The 13,245-nt window shown below is 39.7% G+C and overlaps 1 protein-coding gene and 1 long non-coding RNA gene across 4 annotated transcripts in view; one reads left to right on the top strand and one right to left on the bottom strand.

Annotated features, from left to right (window-relative positions):
* LOC307210931 overlaps positions 1-5,261 on the bottom strand; it is a 48,755-nt gene extending 43,494 nt beyond the window's left edge. For both annotated transcript variants that reach the window (XR_013836229.1, XR_013836230.1), the window contains exon 1: positions 5,170-5,261. This is a non-coding gene — a long non-coding RNA (uncharacterized lncRNA). The remainder of the gene's footprint in view (positions 1-5,169) is intronic.
* The window catches only part of GALNT18 (polypeptide N-acetylgalactosaminyltransferase 18), a 372,255-nt gene that overhangs the window by 333,465 nt on the left and 25,545 nt on the right, over positions 1-13,245 (top strand). The gene's annotated exons all lie outside the window — the stretch shown is intronic.

Below are 13,245 nucleotides of genomic sequence, written 5' to 3' on the forward strand. Positions count from 1 at the left end.
AAAGCAAAAAGTAACTTGCAAAATTAAATTAAGCTTAAACTCTAGCACTGCATGGCACATTCTTCCTTCAGGTTTTGAGAAGTCAAGATTGCATGTCTTGCAATAGGTCTGTGGCTTAGTGTGGTCTAAGGTCAAAGCTGGCTTCAATGTGCAAGAATTATGTTCTCAGTTAATATGTATTCATGAGATTTCTTCAGTCCCTCATTTTTGCTTTCATGCTTTTTTAAAGTAAGCTAAATAATATCAGGTTGAACATCTGGTAGTTCAGTTGTGGAGTTGACAAAAAGTACTTTTGAGAGTGTGTGTGTGTGTGAGAGAGAGAAAGAGAGAGAGAGAGAGAGAGAGAGAGAGAGAGAGAGAGAAGTCAAAGGCTAGGAATATGGGGAAATATTTTGGAGCTGGCAGATTAACATTTTACATAATTTAATTGTGGTTTCTGTACATTGTGTCAAGCTCTATGACCCAAATGTTAAATCACCTGTTAGTGAATGTGACCCGTGATATATCTAGTAGCCATTGAAATGTTGTGCGATACAGAATTTTGTTGTGAATTTGCATATCATTTTACAGTTATCTAAGTTTTTATAGAAATATGGGGTTAAGAAGAAATAACATTTTAAATGTGGCTTGTTCTTATTCCCTACTTTTGCAAATGAATTAGTATCTGAGTGGCATTACCACTGGGAAGCAGGACATTTCATTCTTGCTCCAGTTTTAGGACCATTTCCCCACTGCCAAGACCACATAGAAGCTCAGTTATTGCTGTCGTTCAGCTGATCTTTGGTTACAAGAAACCTCTTGGAATGTGCACTTCCAGCACCGATCAGTTGATGGGTGCTGAAAGCACATCTTCAACTGAGGTTGCCGTAATCACTGATTAGGTGATTGGTGGTTACAGCAATCTCCTTTGAGCTTTGATCATCCTATTGCTTCTGAACGTCATCTGAAGGTTTTGGAGAATGCTGAAGTTTCTAATGCAGCTAACTGAAACTATTTTAAAATAAAGAGCTTTGTGGTCCTCAGCATTGACCTGCAAAGCTCCTGCTGGCCAAGCGCCCTGACCTTGCCCTGCCCCATTGTCATCCCATTAAATGCAGTGCCACCACTGCCAGGGGAACACCACTTCCCCTCACTGGAAGCCATGGATGGGATTTGCGGAAGACTAAGGCTGCTTCCAGATGGATGAATCCTGATGCTACCCAATCATTCTTTTTCCATGGTAAGCCACAGTTTCCATGCTGTTGGAAGTATTTCACTTTTCCTATGAGTACATCCCACTAGTGCTTGTGGCATAGATGTTGTGTGTGTGAAGGGGAAGGTCCAATTCACCTCTTAGCAGTCTTTTGGAACTAATCGCATCTTCACCATAACCCTTGTGGTAGGCACAAAGCAGTCTCTGCATTGTTTGCCTAGTGTGGAAGCAGACTTACATCTAGTCTGGCCATGATAAAGTCAGGTGCATTCACTAGCTGCATTTGGCTGCTCAGGGAGAGAAAACATGTTCCTTTTTCAAGCTTCTAGATCTCAGCAACTTGGCTTAGGTAGAGTCTTTCTTTCTGTATACAGACCATAGCAATCACCAGGGCAATTTTCATCTGATTTTACTGAAATTATTGTAAGTTTAGTTCTTTAGCTTCTGTAGGTCCCTGGAAATAATCATGATTATTTTAAAATGTTTTTTGTTTTTTATTCTGGAATACATAAAGCAACCCCTTTTAATGACTTTAAAAAAACACACACCAAACAAGCAGACAGTGATATAATAAATGAACCATCATTGATGTAATGTCAACTCTGACCTTCAGCTCTGTCTGATGCAGTTATGACAGTGACATTTATGGTAGCCTTAAATGAATTCTGCTGCTCAAAACATCATCACCAAGGGCTGCTAGAAGCGAAAAAGAAAGTTGTCTGTTCCAAGCCAGTCTTTGTTTCCTGAAGTCATAACAGTTTCAGTGAATGAGTAGCTAATCAAATCAACCAGGTTACTGCCCATCCAAGCTTATATTTCAACAAGACTCTAGAGAGAAAATGCCCTTCTTGGACACAGACAGGCCATCAGCTTCAGCTTGGGATGGAGGTGGTGGGGTGGAATCTCTGAAACCTTTTAAAATTGTGTTTTTGTAGGGATTAGTCATTTCGGGATATTTCAGTAAGCGTGACGAAGGCAGTTGGCTGAGCTATACAGGTTCGTTTCATGAGATTCTAGGGAGATATTTTTCTCTCTCTCTCTCTTGTGCCTAGCTGGCTGGCTCTTTTAGTATCAGCAGAAAGTTCCCCAGACTCTTGCAAAACACTGGGGGGGGGGGGAATGGCCTGCAAAGTGTGTTTGGTGAAGGTTTTATCACTGTGTTTTGATGCCGTGCATCATATGTTCCATCATTATTACGTCTGTAATGAAGTAGATGTCTGCGAAGCTGTTTATTTTCTTAAAACTGACTTGAGCATGAAGTAAGCAGCCGGAGGACCCAAACAAGGAACAAGCACACTATTTGAAGTCTCCTCCTTTCCCGAGGCAAACTGCAATGGGTTATTCTTAATTTGATGTTCCCTTTTCTTGATTTTTTGTCCTATTCTGTTTATCATAGGACTTTGTCACCTACAATATGAAGTTATAATTTCAATATAAATCAAAACCCTACAGACCAATAGCCCCACCTCCAGATTGGGGGGAGCACCTAGGCAGGCTGCCGTTGACCCCTCCCCGCCACTGCTGCAGCACTCAGCCTGTGTGCAGAAACAAGTTACAATATGAACTCGGTCAGAGTTTAAGATCTCCCTCAAAGACACTGCTCTGTGTACCCTCACCATTTGAAATACCCGTGGGTTCTTGTCATTTTTTGAGGGCAGGGAGAGGAGGCTCTTTTCAGAAATACTTTGCAATTTCCTCCCAGAAAGAATTTTCTCTTTTGATGGCTTTGTGTTGCCACATTGAGGTGATTTTATTTCAGCGAGCTCTTGGGTCATGCTGGGTTTGTTGAATATTTTGCTGAGGTTTTTGTTTGTTTGTTTGTTTGTTTATTTGTTTGTTTTGTTTTGTTTTCTGGCTGAAGTTTGTCATACTCCCTGATTCTGTTTTATTCTCATTTACATTATTATTATTATTATTATTATTATTAATTATTATTATTATTATTATTATTTATATACCGCCCTATACCTGGAGGTCTCAAGGCGGTTTTCAGAAAATATCAACATAAAACCCACAATATATATATACTGAAAATAAAAACAACAACCCAATAATACCCCCCTAAAGTCGTCCCGATTCTGGGTTTGTTTGTTTTTTGCATTGTTTAAACATTGTTTTTGTTAATTTCATTCTCGGCCTATGGCAGAGTCTGAACAACAACAGCAACAATGTTAAATAAATTTTAAAAAACACTGGGTGCACCATTCAAAAGGCACAAATCCAGACACCTGGAACTGCTTGTGCACAATCTTATGCATTAGTTTTGTAGTAGCTCAGGGAATGGGGACCTGTGGTTACAATGTCCGTCATCCTTGACCATTGACTATGCTAAATGGTTGAGGGGCATTGAGATGCACCAGAATCTAGAGGTTCACAGGTTGCTTATCTCTGGTGTGTCCACTTGCAGACAGGTGTACACCAAGTCCTGTCTATGGTTAGATTCTTATAGGCTTCAGTTTCTTTCTTCTTTGATATCATAAGCTGTTCAAAAATGGGAGGAGGAGGAAGGGTGGTGATTTCAGCTCATAGCAAAGAAAGAAAGAAAGAAAGAAAGAAAGAAAGAAAGAGGGAAATGACAGCTCAATTTTGAATTGAATATGTAGAAATGTCATTCTAAAGACCTGAAAGCAGAGCTGGTCATTTTCTCTGTTCCACTTGAATGGGAAAATAAGCTGTAAAATGATATTATTCTAGGTTGGAGAAAATCTATTCCATGCCCGTTAATTCCAAAATCATTGTAAGGATACTTCAGCTGTTCTTGTGTATATGTAGGAAAGGGAGCAGTGTAAGTTTCACATCCATTTCTGGAACTGTAGATTAAAAAATGTTATTTTTGGACTGAAATACAGTTCATAATCATTCAGAATGGCTAAGAAACATCTCTGTCTCCTGAGACAGACACATTGATTTCTCAATTTTAGGAAGCATTGTGTTTATGTATTTTGTAACTTACAAATTAAGATAGTGGATTCTAATTTGTTTTCTTTCAGACATTTGTATTGTGAAACGTCCATATAGTTTAATAGATACCATGAACCATAAAATAAAAAACACATGTGGAAGCAGATTGCCTGCCTAAAACCCTACATTCTTTTCTCCTGTGCTGGGTCACAGCTGAAGGCTGTATGTAGTAGCTAACAGTGGTACTAGGGAGAACATCGTAAGCTTTTTGCTGGAATAATAATAATAATAATAAATCAGGTTCATGTTTTTAAAATCTAGCAGAGTTTAAGGGGAGAGAAGAAAAATGGATATAAAGGCATTTGAAAAGGAAAAGATAGAGTTGATTCTTATATAGGTGAGATAGACCAATAGAGAAGGTAGTGTGGCTGGATGTACAACCGACTATAACCAGTACGAATAGCTACACAGTGAGGGAACTGTGCAGCTGTTCCAATTTGTTGATTTAAAAAGCTTTGATTTTCTGAGCTTTGACAAAAATGAAAGCTGATAACCTGGGAGGAGCATATTTTTATCATACTGTCATGCAGGTTCCCTGTAAAAGTGAGTGAACAAAGCATGGCTATTTTACAGCAAGGGCCCAGTATGGAAGCTGCCAGAATTCTCCATAGCTCTTAAATAGGAATGGACTGATGAACCAGAAGTGTAGCCTTGGCTTTCAAATGTAAAAATAATGGGGAAAATACTGATCTAAATGACATACAGCGACACTTTTCTTTTTTATATATACATTGTTTGGCTTGTAAGATACTGTCTTATAAAATCATTTTTATATACATTTTATATTTTATAAGAAAAGAAACTGGAATGAGCATTAAATCAGGCATGTCATATAACCAGTTTTTCTTTGCTAAAAGAAAGCTTTCAGTGCAGCACTGCACAAAAGAGAAACATCCCACGTCGGCAACTGTGATGTAAGGAGAGAGCTACCAAAGTGACCAAGGTGGTACCTTGAAGATCACAAACAAAGAATGAGGGGAATCAAACAGTCAAAAATAGCTTGTGAGGAAACAGACCTTAAAATCTGCTGAGGCAGCAATCCCATGTCCATTTGAGAGGAAGCTTCCTTGAGATTCAGCTTACTTCTGATGGAACATGCATAGGATTGCCTTGTCAGTGTTGCACGGAATGTGCATTTTCTCAAATAAAAGCACTTGAAAAAATGGCACGCCTTAAGATATTTTTCCCTTTTAATTATATATGTTGATATGTCAAATAGGTGAAAAATAAGTAAAAAAAAAAGTAAAAAAATACATATCTAATAGGTGGCGCTGTGGGTTAAAGCCTCAGCGCCTAGGACTTGCCGATCGAAAGGTCGGCGGTTCGAATCCCTGCGGCGGGGTGCGCTCCCGCTGCTCGGTCCCAGCGCCTGCCAACCTAGCAGTTCGAAAGCACCTCCGGGTGCAAGTAGATAAATAGGGACCGCTTACCAGCGGGAAGGTAAACGGCGTTTCCGTGTGCGGCTCTGGCTCGCCAGAGCAGCGATGTCACGCTGGCCACGTGACCCGGAAGTGTCTCCGGACAGCGCTGGCCCCTGGCCTCTTAAGTGAGATGGGCGCACAACCCCAGAGTCTGTCAAGACTGGCCCGTACGGGCAGGGGTACCTTTACCTTTACCTTTAATAGTCATAAAAGTGAAATGACATGAAGGATGCACATGAGTTCAATGCTCCTATGTTATTAGCTCATTTAGGGTCACTTCACACAGTACATGTTTTAGAGGCAGACTCCAAATTGTGACTTTAAGAGGTTGTATATATAGTAAGCACACACCAAATATTTTTAAGTGCACAGATAGAAATGTGCAGCCTGGATCAATCCACAGACAACTCCTGTTCAGGTGTTAAGCATGAATGGGGAACATAGACACAAGTAGGATAAAATACAACCCCTTATATACCCAGCAAATCCCTGCAGTCTGTGGAAGAGTTTCTTCTGCAAGTCCCAAAGATCTCAGAGGCCCACTCCACAGTAACTCAGAGCAGGGCTTTTAGTGAACCTGCTGCTGCTCTGTGGAATAGCACCCCTGTCGTGATACAGCAGGTGCCTGCTACCTGTGCTTTTTGGAAACAACAGATGTCATATTTGTTCCAACAGGTTTTGTTCTTAGTTGGATAAGTGGGAAATGCCTTGAGTGTCTATTTTGTATTGTTTTAGGGTTTTAAAACCTTTTTGGGGGCCTTTTTTATTGTACATTGCCTTAAGACAATTGTAGAAAGTGGAAATTGTTCTGTAGTGCATTCCAGAAGCGCACCTTGAGATTCTGCAGCTATAGAGGAATAGCAATATGGTTGCAAGGAGGTCTGTGAGATAGTGTGATCAGCTTTACACAGTTTGCTACAAGATGCTGATAATATAGGGGAAACTAGGCCTTGAGGCAGCCTTCACCAACCTGGTGCCCAAGGCATGGGAAGTATGCATATAATGGCTGGGAAACAGTCTGGAGTAATCTCCGAACTCAGATAAAAATGCTGGTCCTGAGCACATCCCAATCTCACAGTACCTCTGCCCCAACCTGAAGCTATTTTCTGGTTGGGATGCAGTTCCGTCCATTCAGAACATTGAGCTAAATCTGAGCTGATTTTCACAAAATGAAAAGGCCCTAATTGTGTGGTGCCTACTTCAGAGCTAATGCAGTGTAGTGAATAAAAATGTCGATAGCCTCCCATCAACTCACCGTGGCTGCAGACTAGTCCCTCATTAACACATTGGGCGCCTGTTGCCGCCTATAAATAACTTCTCTTGACATTGCGGAAAAGCCCTGCCTGTATGCAGTAATAAGAATCCAGAAGACGTTTCATGATTATCCCTATGAGCAATTCATTTGGCTGCAGCCCTCTTTCTTTTTCCAAAACAGAGCTAAATTGTGGAACAAAACTAGCATGCCATTGTATTGTTTCTGCTACTCTTGCTGGCTCATTGTCCTACACTTGTTGCACTGCTAAATACTACCGATAACTATAATATTTAGCTTTGTTCTTGTTGCGAATTTGAATTCTCATCCAGCCCTCAGCACCCCTATGGTCTTTTCCCTCCCAAGCAGCAGTCCACATGCAGCTCTTAATATTTGCAAACCTCTCTCTTTGTTTTTTTGTTTTAGACTTGTAGTAAACGACTTTGAATTCCTTTATATTTTCATTATGAGTCACTTTGTGTTTCCTTTATAAAGGAAAATTATATCACAATAATCAAACGAAGAGCAGGACCCCTGTGAGCATCGTGCTGACCCCACCCGGCCAGTTTCAGGCCAGTGCTGGAGGAGCTGTGTTTACTCCTCTACAGATAAGTAATCATATCAATCTGTTGCAAAGGGAGAAGCAAGGGGCACAAAATCAAGCCTCTCGTTTCTCAAAAAAAGCTGATCATTGCAATTACCGTATTTTTCGCTCTATAAGACGCACCAGACCACAAGACGCACCTAGTTTCTGGGGGAGGAAAGGAAGGGAAAAAATATTCTGAATCTCAGAAGCCAGAACAACAAGAGGGATTGCTGCGCAGTGAAAGCAGCAATCCCTCTTGCTGTTCTGGCTTCTGTTATAGCTGCACAGCCTGCATTTGCTCCATAAGACGCACACACATTTCCCCTTACTTTTTAGGAGGGAAAAAGTGAGTCTTATAGAGCAAAAAATACAGTACAGCTTTCTGAAGTGGGCTTGGGGCACCTCCTGGGATCAGAGATGGCAACTCCAGGTGCAATACCTCCAGTTCCTTGCCTAGCTGGGGAGACCTGTTTGGAAGCCTTTGTGTGTGCTTGGTTCTTACCCAGAATATGCAATTTAAAGCCCCGTCTTACACATTTCATTTTAGTCAACATTCTGCACACTGTAAGCTTGGTTCACTATAAAAGGAGAGATATGGGTATTTGAATCAATAATAGGTTCACTCTGTTGAGAAGCATGGTTTTTATCCACAGTTAGAATTTATTTGGCTTGTTTATTTACTCCACGTACATTTGAGGTAATGTAAATCACATGAGTAAAATAAATATACGTACACCGGGAGATGCAAAATGTGCACCCCATATGTGGGTCTGTGATGAATTTATGTAAATACATAGCCATGAGGAGAAATCAAATCAAAACAGCGTAGCATTAACTCACATAGGAGACAAAGTGCATTTGAAAATTCTGTTTAATTTTCTTGACTGAGTATAACTCTGTTCTGCTAAAAATAAGCATCCCAAATCCAATGCTGTGCTGTTTCATGTCTTCACCCTACTGCTGAACTTTTGAGGGTGTTATGGCATAATAGAAAAGACAAACCCCCCATGCAATATACAAACCAGGCTGAAAGCTTTTTAAACAGGGGTTTCTTTCTCACACATTGTTAAATATTTGGATGGTTTGGGTAATCAAATGTAGCCCTGGAGCCAGATGACCTTAGTCTCTTGTAAGCTCTTGAATGTCCTAGGTGCCTCTGTAAAATTTCACCAGAGCCTCAGATATGCTACCGCTGATGTATATATAGGAGATGGGACAAATCTGACAGTTTCAGGTTCTCATTTTCCACATTTCTGCATCAGTTTTTTTGTTTTAAATAGCCTCATGAAAATTCATTTTAGTGCAAATTTCTCTTAATGTACATATTTTGTATGCTGTTTCGCCTGATACAAATATTTTTGCAAGAACTTTCCCCATGTATAGTGTGTTTTAAATGTTTTTTCCCCCACTAATATATGCACATTTATGTGCACTCCCTCTAATATATGCATTTCAGTACACATGGGAATGAAAGGGAGAAAGATGCCGTCACTTAGGGTCCCTGGGACACAAGCACCTGATGAACCCCAACTTAGAACATATAGTTAGGAATGTGTCCAGGACACAAGATAAGTTATCGTATAACTATCTCCCCCTCCATCCATTTCTATATCACATGTATAAAGTACAGTACATTGCAATTCCTTATACCTCGTTTATTCAATCAGTAATCCTATAAGAAAAGTTAGCAGTTTGCCCAGTACACAGATGAGCCCCAAACCTCAGGGACTACATTATACTATGCAGTGGTACTTTGGTACTTGAATGGTACCAAGATTTGCTCACGAACAAATTGGCTTCTGAACGCCACAAATTCAGAAATGAGTGTTCTGGTTTGCGAACATTTTTCGGAAGCCTAACGTCCGACGCAGCTTCTGTGGTTTCCGTGGCTTCCAGTTGAGTGTAGGAAGCTCCTGCAGCCAATTGGAAGCCACACCTTGGTTTTCGAACCATTTCAGGAATAGAACGGACTCCCAGAATGGATTACGTTCAAGCAGTCCAAAAACTACTTCTTGAAAGAAATACCTCTTTCCTCCAGTTGGGCTTGGCACAGCTCTGCCTGAATTGCAAGTAAATCAAATTCTCTCTTGATAGTTTTGTGTACAGTATTTTACATTTTGCCAAACAAAATCAGCCAAGCCAAGATTGTGATTTTTATCTCCACAGGATATTCTCAACAGGGTACAGGCAGCCTATTTTTAGTTTTTGATGCATTAAGCATTACACCATTCTACCTAAGATTTTCTGCTCTTTTCTTTTTTTTTGCAAATGTAATAGAAATATTGCAGACTACGGGGGTTAGCACTCTTGAACCTGTTGATCTCCATGGGAGAGATTTATGCACGTGCTTAACTCTTCCATTGGAGTTAATGGGACTTGTTAAATTAATTTCACTTTGGCTGACTCATGCTCAATATTGTGAGCATTCTGCCCACTTAAAACTCTGCCACAGGAAAAGTTCCCACTGCCTTCAGTTGGAGAGTCAGCCCAAACCCCATGTGGTTTCAGGGATATTAGAAAAATTACAGAAGATGTCCATACAAATAGAGTGTGACCATTAGTATTGTATGAAACAAGTTTTTGCAGTGATAGTTCATATGTTAAATGTCTCTCAGTAAATGTTTAAATCTACATTTTATTTACCGTAGATACCACATCCATATTTAGTAGCAAATTGGTTGAAATAAGACAATAAAAACTCAACTGCAAACAGGAATAAGAAAAATTCTAAACAAAGTTAATTCAAGGGTTTTAAAAAATATATATGCAGAATTACATTCTGGCTTGCAGAATTACATTGCAGAATGTTCTTAATAATGTATCCACAGAAGCTGTGTTGGTCTCATTGAGACTTCTGGGTAAGCATACTTATAATTGCAGCTTTACTGGGTTATGCAAAAATTTCTTTTTTTTCTTAGCCTTTATTTGTGCCTCTGTTCTTCAAATTATTCACCATAATTTATTTCACATACAATGAAATAAAACTAGACTCACAGTAGAGGAAAATTCCATTGAACTCACATTGAACTCAGCGAAGCTTACCTCCAAGTCAACATGTAAGGTAGTAAACATACTTCGTTAGCCAGCAATCTTTAACCTGTTTAGCCATATAGCAACATTCCCATTTATTTCCATGGTTGTGGGTTGTACATCAAATAAATCTTAACTCCAAAAGAAAAATAACCATCCAAAATTCTTGCCAAGTGAGAAATGTGTCTTTTTACCTTGATAAAATGCCAGTTCATATGTTGCTTTTATATGTTTTTTCCTCATGAATGTAATATAACCCAGCATAATTGAGTCTTGGCTTCTTACTTTTCCCATTCCAACCAGTTAAATTATCAGTGATCCTCTATAATACTCATGAACAGAAGGCAGAATCCAACAAAGCAGTTCCATTAGCATAAGGATTTCTGTTTGCACAGTGGAACTGCACTCTCTCCTCCTGCACACCCCTCAAATCTGCTCTGCACAGTTGGGGGAAAGCCCATAATAGGATAAGGAAAGGGAGGGAAAATTTATTGCACAGAAAGAAGGTCTTGCACTAGTAGACTACTTTGTTGGATACCACCTCTAAGAGCTGCTTTGTCTGATACATTTTTGGTGATATTGGTGGTGGTGGTGGTGTTGATGATGATGATATTATTTATATGCTGCCCATCTTGACTGGGTTGCCCCAGCCACTCTGGGTGGCTCCCAACAAAATATTAAAAATGCAACAAAACATAAAACATTAAAAACTTCCCTATACAGGGCTACCTTCAGATGTCTTCTAAAAGTCAAATAGTTGTTTATTTCCTTGACATCTGATTAAGATCCAATTTTAATTAGTTGCTATGTTTTAGTTGTTACTTGTCTTTTTAATCTGTGGTTTTATGCAGTATTATATTATTACTCTCTTGTACAATACCTTTAACAAAGAAATGGAAACATTTGTTACTGCCCCCTAATGTGTTGAAAATTAGTAGCTTCCGCCTTGAGTCTGTTTCAATATTGGTTTATTTAACAAAAGTTGAAGTCCGCTTTCTAGAACAAAAGACCTCCAAGTGGCTCGAATATTCTTTTAAAATACCACTGAAAAACAATAATCAAGAGCAAGTTACATCATAAAATTAAATATAAAATAAAATCAGTAATTTATTTATTTTAAAAGTATACCTCATAAAATCACACGCATTGGTAGGCATGCCTGGACAGGCTCTGTAAACAATACAGTAAAGGCGCCTGCGGGGAATTTCAAAGTGCAGGTGATGCCACACTAAAAGATTGATTTTGTGCAAGGGTGAAATGGCTGCTATGAGGCACTTGCAAAAGTGCCAGCTTGGCAGATTAAGTGGTGGAGTGGGAACATAGGAGGTGTGGGAATCTCTCAAGTAAATTACTCCACTGTGAGACGAACTGGTCTCATGGCCAGGCCCCTATTGTGTGTGTTAGCCAATGCCTTCAGTTTGCGCAGGGGCAGCCAAAATGTTGGGGAACGCCAGATTTGTGAACTCCACAAATCCCTGACTATCAACCTGCACTAGCTGGGACTACCAGGAGTGAGGACACCGCTTTGGCTACCCCTAACTCAGCGAATATGTGACTGCTGTTATTTTCCTCATTGCAACACCTCTTTCTGGAGCTTCTATGATTGCACAAAACCCAGAAGCACGTGACAGTCTCCAAATAGCATGCATGCTGCCCAGCCCCAAATAGTTTAGCTGCTTTACATGCTCCCAAGATAGCCACAAAGGGTCTACCGGCTTGTGTGAGCCAGTCTGTTGGCATCAACATGCTCTTTAGTCGGTTCTTCATCTTTTAAGTCCTTAAGTGGCACAATTTTTAATTCTCTAGGTTTCCCCACTACCCTCTCATTGTAAGTCTTGATAAGGGCAAGACACTAAGAGCAAATAGTGCTGGACACTCAGTCTCCCATGTGCAGGTCCTCCTGTGGTTCTGACTGTGATAAATACAAAGCTCTCTTTCAAAAAAAAAAAAAAAAAAAACACGGTTCAGAAGCCAGCAATTTTAATTCCAGAGTGGAAAAAAAATGCAGTTTGTTTTTATTTCAGGGATTCATCTGGAAACAAGCAGATTTGTAAGAGACCTCTTAACATTTTATACCAACTTGCTTCTGCTGCAAGTTATAACGGCTTAGTGGAATTATTGATGGTGCCTGAAAGCTTAGTTTGATTCTCCAAATATTTCTTTATTTGTCTCCCATGTTCAATTTATTAAGTACTTGTGTACAGGAGCATCAATGCTTTGCACAATTCAAAGTGATGTCCTAGAAATAATGTACGTTTATATGGTATATTACCAATGACACAGACTCACCTTGGGATAAATTCTTCACTTTTTTTTTTTTTTTTTAAAAAAGGCTCAAACAGAAGGTGTCCATTATCATACTGTTATACAAGAAATTTTTGAGACTTAGGTTTGGGAGTGGGGAGTCAACTAGCTGAATACTACAGCTGAGTCGTCTGTTCCATGGTTTGCTTTTATTTTCTTTGTTGACCTGATAGTTTATTCATGGGCACAGTCTGTACCAGTTCCACTGTTTATAACGTACATAGGTTTCATTAAAATTCTGAATACCAAACTGCCATATTCTTCCTCAGGGTGTTCTGACTATGGCACTGAATTTCTGTGAGTTTTGATTTTTGCTGCAAAACTTGCCATTTTGAGGTACACCAGTTGTTGTTTTTAAAGAAACACCTTCCTTTTACTTTTCATGCATTTCCCCACACATGTTTGCAGGCCATTGAAAGTAATGCACTGCAGATTGAAAACATCCATCATGCAGAAGTTCCCAATCCAGAGTGTGTTACTTTCAGTAGATTGTGCCTCT

Source organism: Podarcis cretensis (genome assembly GCF_951804945.1).
Source record: "Podarcis cretensis genome assembly, chromosome: 1".
Taxonomy (NCBI): Eukaryota; Metazoa; Chordata; class Lepidosauria; order Squamata; family Lacertidae; genus Podarcis; species Podarcis cretensis.